This window comes from Varanus komodoensis, unplaced genomic scaffold, assembly GCF_004798865.1.
Source record: "Varanus komodoensis strain SLA01 unplaced genomic scaffold, ASM479886v1 scaffold87, whole genome shotgun sequence".
Taxonomy (NCBI): Eukaryota; Metazoa; Chordata; class Lepidosauria; order Squamata; family Varanidae; genus Varanus; species Varanus komodoensis.
This window is the reverse complement of record NW_025336565.1, coordinates 788,984-796,250: the sequence shown is the minus strand read 5'-3', so window position 1 is coordinate 796,250 and position 7,267 is coordinate 788,984. Positions and strand designations below refer to the sequence as shown.

Sequence of the window (7,267 nt, the reverse complement as noted above, 5' to 3'; positions counted from 1 at the left end):
ACGGCGCCCTCCGGCAGGAGAGCGTGGTGCCAGTACGGCCTTCCTGGGCAGGAGGCCTGTCCATGCACTGCCCTGCCCTAGCTGGGGGACTGCAAGCCACATCCAGCAGCCACTCAGGAGGCCGTCTGCGCAAAATGCAGCAGCTCGACTGCCCACCGGGAAGCTGCACCTGTGGGGTGTCTCTCGCCAGACTCGGCGTGACGGCACCGGCCCGCTTGCGTGTGCGGGAAAGGCCAAGCGCTGTGTGACTCTAGCCGGATACTCCTGCCCCTTCTGGAGCTTCCTCCTCATATCCCCAGGACACCTCAGACACAGATCCTCAGACACCAAAAACAGGGAATGCTCTCTCCTGAAGGTTGCCAGGTGCTATCCAGTTATCCTTCTGGATGACCTTTTTATTCAAATGACCATTTTAATCTGCTTTCATGGCAACATCTAAAGTAAATAAACTGCTCTCCAGTTAGATAATCTCTTGTTATTCCTGCCAAGAGAGTCCAGAGCCTGAGGCCCGAGAAAATCAATCCCAGTGATGGGCCAGGAGTCCCAGGGCTGGACAGAGTTGGTTAAAAGTACTCCAAGGACAAGGTCTGGTCTCCAAGGAGCCAACCAGCCAGCAACAGCCCCACATCAGAGATCTGCATATTCACAACAAACCTCCTTCCTCCCCAGAGTACAAGTTCTCTTGTTCTAGGCCCTTAAAACAGAGGGATTTCTTCAGCTGTGACATGCACGGCGTCCCCCTTGTAGCCCCTTCAGAACTCTGTATCCAAAAGGTGCTCGGAGTACTCCTCGGTGATCCTTACGTTCGTCCTGCGAGGCGGGCCAGTGCTACCCCTGTGGCGTGACAGAGCCGGAGTGCAGCAGCTCTTCTGGCCCGAGCGCCAAACACAATTTCAGACCGGTTCTCAGGAGTGATATCCCAGCAGTAGGTGGGCCGAAGGGGCGAGGCCAAATTATTTAAAAATGTCAGCACACACATCTATGCCGGTAACTATTCCTCCCTCCACCTCCACCTTTTAGAATGGAGGAAGAAAAAACTGCTCAAAAACCACTGAGCGGCTGGTGGTTGGGGAAGCACTGTGTGGCTTACCATGAACCCCAGGAGGGCAGGATGTGGCCCCCAGGCCTGAGGCATTCCAGCTCTAGTCTAAGGGCACTGGCAACAGGAACTGAACCAAGGACTTCCCAGCTTCTGCCGCAGCGAAGCGCTTCAGCTCTCTGCCTGAAGGATCCCCTCGGAGCCCCCTGCAAAGCAGGGGTCCCCCCATCTTCCACTGCTTGAGAGCTGGCGCACCAGCCTATACAGGCCTTGAGAAAGAACATTAATGCGCCACAAATCTTTTGTGGTTTTTCCAGTTTTAAGAGACAATTCCTGGCAGGTTGCACAGTGCAAACAGTCCCCCTTTTACCAGCTGAGCTGACCACAAGTGCTGATATTTCTAAATTCCAAAGTCATGACTCAGCAGCTCCGATCTGGAAAACAACAAAACACAGAACCAAAGCTTTCTAATTGCCTTCCATTTTCCCCAGTCCTTTTCAAATTACGCACACAGTCTCTGAGTGTGTTCCCTCATGAGGACTAGAAACCTCAAAGCCCTCTTAGTAACAGCCACCCAAGCAGTCGACACTTTGAAGAACAAGCAAACACCCAGCCCTTGGAGCAAAAACACTGCAAGAGAATCGAGCCAATGTAGAAAGACCATTTATTCACAACATTTGATTACAAGACTGATTTCAACATAAGGGGACACAGGCAAGCAGGAAGAATGGGGAATGGGCTTTGCCACTGCAGGAGCCCAGGAAAGAGGCTCTTGTGCTCTGCTCCTCAGTAGCTAATTAATATGCAAATGTAATCAGAGGCACTTTAAGGCATCAAACCAGATGGCATTGGTATTTATGAGCATAAATCAGACATGCTCTCCAGGAGAATAGAAGACTTCACGCAACAAAACTTGCTGAACGGGGGAAATCGCGGGTGGGCAGGGTTGTGATCTTTTAGAGGCCTTGTGTGACCCTGTAATTCTGTGGCCAAAGACAGGAAACAGGGCATAATCTAAAGAGTCCTTTGACAGCTTTCTTTTTAAGGAGCAACTGGTTAGACCAGGGAACGAGAAATCGACTTCCAGTTTTATGACTTCACCGTTTCTTTTCTCTGGAGCTTATCCCTGCCACCATCCGCATCACATCCACACATCAGGCCAGGCAGAATGGTTTTTTGCATTATGCTTAACCCCACATTTACCCTCCCGCATGCTAAAACGGCTGGTGAAATCTGCGCCCCCCCCCCCCAATGTAGTGTCTCGACAGGCACCAGATCCAATGCCAGCCAGGAGGCCAACACAGCAGCCCCGGGTGAGGGCGAAACCTGCCTGCCCGCAGCGCTCGGGGTGAGCGAGGAGGGAGACGCAGCCCCCATTTGTCTGAGGCAGGTCCAAGGCCTCGCAGCCATTTCCAGCATTAGAGCTGCTGGCTCCGATCCCAGTCTGGATGGGAAGGCCGAAAAAACACCGCGTGGATGCGAACTGGTGCGCTGGCGCCATCTAGTGGCAAGCGCAAGAATGTGCATCCGGCAGCAGGGCGCGCAGGCGGGCGGCTTGAGCTGCCACCAGCACCCCGAAGACCCACAGGGCTCTGTGCGTTTTTGTACTTTCTGCACTCCCACAAAAGGCTCCAACTTTCCCAGGGGCACAGGCAGGCTTCTCCCCCCGGATCAAGGCCAGGAAAGGGTTCTGACCACATGTCCAGCCCCAGCCAGTCCCTACTCTACAACAGTTGTCAGACCTTTGCAAGCCCCCCACCCATCCAAGGAGAGCTCAGCCCCTCTTCCTGCGCCAAGGCTTCCAACTCTCCCTTGACCACCACCCACCCCTCTCCATTTCTAAGCCACTCTGCCGTCTCTCAGAGTGAGCTTATTTCAACCCCTTTCCATCTTTTTCCTACCTTGAACAACACACGCAGGATCACCTAAGGCAGGGTGGCAAAAGTAACGTAGAAACAGAGCGCGTCAGAAGGGGCCTCCCGGGCCATCTAGCCTGACCCCCAGCTTCAGCCGGTTCCGCTCACGACATGCCCACCAGAAAGTCAAGCTATTTCTGGCAGCCCATTGGACATTCGGGCCCACATCTGCCCTAACAGCACGGCCTGGGCTTTCCCTGGAGAGAACATGCAAGAGACCCCCAGGGAACCTGCAATGACACGAACCCGCGTGGTGCAGTGGCTAGCGGACAGGAATTCAGGAGGCCTGGGTTCCAGCCCCCACTCAGCCACAAAGCTCACCGGGGGACTTTGGGTCAGTCACACCTGCCTCTCAGCCTAACCGGTGTCACAGGGTGGTTGTCACGAAGGCAAGACGGGGTAACCCTGCAACGCTGCTTTGGGCTCCTTGCAAGAGGAAGACATGTAACACGGTAGTAATAAATAGCAATAAATGAGATACAAGGGGGATTCTTTTGCAAGGGAACCTCCAAGGTTCTATGACCCCTCAACGGAAGAGGGGGGTAACCCTCTGTCCTTCAAGAAAGAATCCTAATAAGAAAGCCTGGGGCTTGGAGCATTTGCCTTGGGCAAGGGGTCCGGGTTCCAGTCCCACTGGAACTCACTGGGTGATTCTGGGCCAGCCACTGACTGGCCGCCTAACCTGCCTCACAGGGTTGTTGCCAAGATAAAATGGAGATGAATGGGACAGCACTATGATTTATAATCAATGAATAACAAGTACGAAATCAAGGAAGGGCAGTCATTCCGTATTAACAAAACTCAAGGGTGCAAGTGGGTGGTATGTACTTTTGGGGGATTTTCTGGATTTGCCTGTTGCACCAACAGCAGTCTTATAGCACCTTCTTAAAGTGGGAGGTGTTACCAACATCTTCCCGCATTCTATGCTCTGTACAACCTACCGCTCCCCTCCCTCCTTTCTAATCCTACACTTGTATCCAACTCACATCCTTCAACAGGAATCCTGGCAAATTCCATTTTTTTGGATATCAGCCCCCATAAACCCCAGCCAATGGTCCAGGGTTCTGAGAATTCTGGTGACTAACTGAGAGCTGGTGAGGTGGTTAAGAGGGCAGGTCTGGGACTTGGGCAACCTGGGTTCGAGTCCATGCTCAGCCACGGAGCCCACTGCGTGACTTCGAGCCAGTCACAGATTCTCAGCCCAACCTACCTCACAGAGTTATTACCATGGGGATAAGACAGGGAGCAGAGGATGTGAATTATGCAAGCCACTCTGATTCTTAAAAAGAAAAAGGCAGGATATAAATCTAATAAACCTCAGTGGGGCACAAGTGGTTCCTTGTACATCCACCCAAAACTGACACTGGAGAACATAAATATTTTCTCAGTTCAAGACAGAGCTTAGCACTGCTTCAGGGGCTTCACTCAGGAGCCAGGTTAACTGGAGAAACACTTGCTCCCATACTGATCTGGCTGGACAGGTGCCACCTTCAGAGGAACTCCTCTACAGATCTGGCCCATCTTTCAATAGAGCAGGAATCAACCGGAAGAGCTAGCACTCTCAGTGATGGTGCCTTTGTCAAAATCCTACCCCAATGAAGCTCACTTGGCACCAACACTGTTATCCTCCTGGTATCAAGCAAGAGAGATGTTGCTAGTCTCGCAAGCTTTAAAATACATCTTTCTTTCTGGTGTTTTATTTCATATGGTTATTTTACTTGCCCTTAGAGGCCTTCAAAATTCCTGTGCTCTGCTAGGCTCAAGCGAGCAATGCAGGAATGGCAGAGACCTCCCCAACCTCTGTCTTTGAAGAGAGTAGTCAGCAAAATTATATCCACAGGAAGGTGGATCTGATTCCCTGAAGAACTTCAGAAGTCTTCAGGAGTATCTCAGGGTTTTTCTGAGATACTCTCAGGGACTGTAGGATTGCTCTCTAAATAAATTTGATGCTATTTCTAAAAATTTTGCTAGTTTCTCTCAGCTCTCTTACCTCTAAAGTCATATGATGCTTGAATCCCTTTCTCTTTTGAACATACAGCACCTTTTGTCATCCAAATTTTCCTTATTCAGCCAGTTTTCCAGAACAATCCTCCCCACCACTTACTTCCAAAGGAACTTCAGGTACACAGGATGCAGGGTCAGACCCTTTGTTCACCCAGCCTAGTGTTGTTGACACTGATTGGTGATCTTCTGATTTCCAGGAAATACTTTCCTGCCCTCCCTACCTGGAGATGCACCCAAGAAATGACCTGGTATGCTCTGCACAGACAGCTTGTGCCATACCAAGCTGACCTGGCCTTTATTAGGTAACATAAAGCCCCCGACCCCACTGATTTCAACACATTCCAGATACAGTTTTTGTGTGTTGTATTGTTTTTATTCCTCTCTCCTGGTTTTATTATGGTTTTGCTGTGCTTGTTTTATCATACTTCAACATTCTGGATTTTAGATTTCTGACTGACTCATACACTGCCCAGAGTTGGTTGATCTAAACGTTTAAAATAAAGAAACAAATCGCTTTACTTAACTCACGGACCCCTGTACTTAACCTCATGGAGTCTAGAGCTTAAGAGTGATTTCGGTTTCCGGTCAGAAATGAGCCTTTTTCATTTGCCTGGGCACTCCCTTCTGAACTATTCCCCCACCACAAAACCCTGGATTCCCATATAACTTGAGTACAAAATCCAGTTTCCCTTTTACTACTTCCTACCCTCCTGTCTCTCCGACCCCAAACCGTTTTGTCGTCTTAAAAGAACAATTCTAAGCACGTTTAGAACAAGGAAAACTCCCTCCACTGACAGCATTCCCCAGGCAGCAAGGCTGTGAGCTGGAGGCTTTTTTTCTGTCTAAATGTGCACAGGATTGTTCCCTAAGAAACTCAGACATATCTTTAGACCTCAACATTTCTCAAGGACCCCCCCCCCGCCTCGCTCGTACCCGCTCCTTTCGGGAGCCTGTAACTCCTTCCTGTCTCCAACTCACCTATATCCTTTGCCTTATCTCAAACTATCAGGTCGCAGATATTTATTTCCTTTCAGCACAAACAACTCAACCCCCAAGCCTCGCCCCCCCAAAGGGATCCTCTGCATTATCCCTCCAGACGCACTAAGCCGCCCTTTTCTCTCATTTCTTCCGCCAACCAACACCAGCTCGTCTATTAGCACCAAGGCCTTGAAATTCAGCTACCAAGCTCCCTCGCCACACCAAAAGCACCCCCAAACAGCCTATAACTGCACCCCCACCCCTAATTCCATGAACTCCCCACTTCAAACATGGCTCCCGAGAGCGGCCATCCTTAGCCTAAGCCAGACAAACCGTTCTTTACAAGCCCCTCCACATAACTCCCCTAAATTCTAGCCCTCCGTACCCCCAAGGCTGCTCTAGGTGCCTTCCGACTCAGATCCGGAAGTAGGCCCCGAAGCCGCGTGTTTTCCTAGACGGAGCGGCCGGGCAGCCTCCGCCATCCTTCGGCCAACTGAAACACGCGAGACCGAGGGTTCGAAGGCCGCTCCCCGGAGCGTTCCATCCGCCTCGTCTTCGCTCTCGACAAAAGCTGGCTCTGAGAGTTGCCCTGCTCTCCGCCCTCGGCTCCCTTCGGCTTTTTCCGGCAAGCTTCGGAACATAACCACACCCCTCGCTTTGGTGACGGCTTTATTTCCCCGCCTCGCTCAGCTTATGAATAATCAATAAGGCACGTAGAATATTTCACGAAACTGGCCGGAGCCTGTGACGAGGTTCCGCCTTCTTGCGGACCGCACCATTAGTAAAAAAAGGACGGGAAAGCGAAGAGTCCTCAAGATTATGCTTGCTGGAGAAGGCTGGGAATTCCAGGACTGTTTTTCTTTCTAACTACGCGTAGGATCGTGCCCAATACGTTTATGTGGGCAAAAGAGCCACTAAAATCAGTAGCAGTGGCGTCCAATCAAGTATGTTAGAGTCAATGGTATCATTCTGCAGAAAATGCAAATCCTATTTGAAATTTGATCGCTAAATGTTAGGGCGCAATCCTATGCATGCTTGAACAAGAAAAAAGCCCCGTGTTGGCTGGAACACTAGGAGCTGCAGAACCTTTTTCCGTCTAAAACTACATAGGATTATGCTGCAGGAGTTCAGTTTGTTTCGTGATTCTTTTCCGGTTGGCTTAATAAAGGTATTACTTTTATTAGGTCTGGGAATCCTAAATGTATTTACTTAGGTATAAACAACATCGAACTCGGCAATACTTACAAAAAAACATGCTTATGAAAAGACAGCAACTTCAAAAGGTAAGAATAAAAAAAGCCGACAATGCTATAGCAGTAAACTTAACATT

The 7,267-nt window shown here is 50.2% G+C and overlaps 1 long non-coding RNA gene across 1 annotated transcript; it reads right to left on the bottom strand.

The window, feature by feature from the left end:
- Positions 1 to 347: 347 nt before the first annotated feature.
- Positions 348 to 6,508, bottom strand: LOC123016647. The gene is made up of 2 exons (XR_006413459.1): positions 6,323 to 6,508; positions 348 to 1,473 (listed from the first exon to the last, which is right to left on the bottom strand). It is a non-coding gene; the product is annotated as an uncharacterized LOC123016647 (long non-coding RNA).
- Between the last annotated feature and the right edge of the window lie 759 nt (positions 6,509 to 7,267).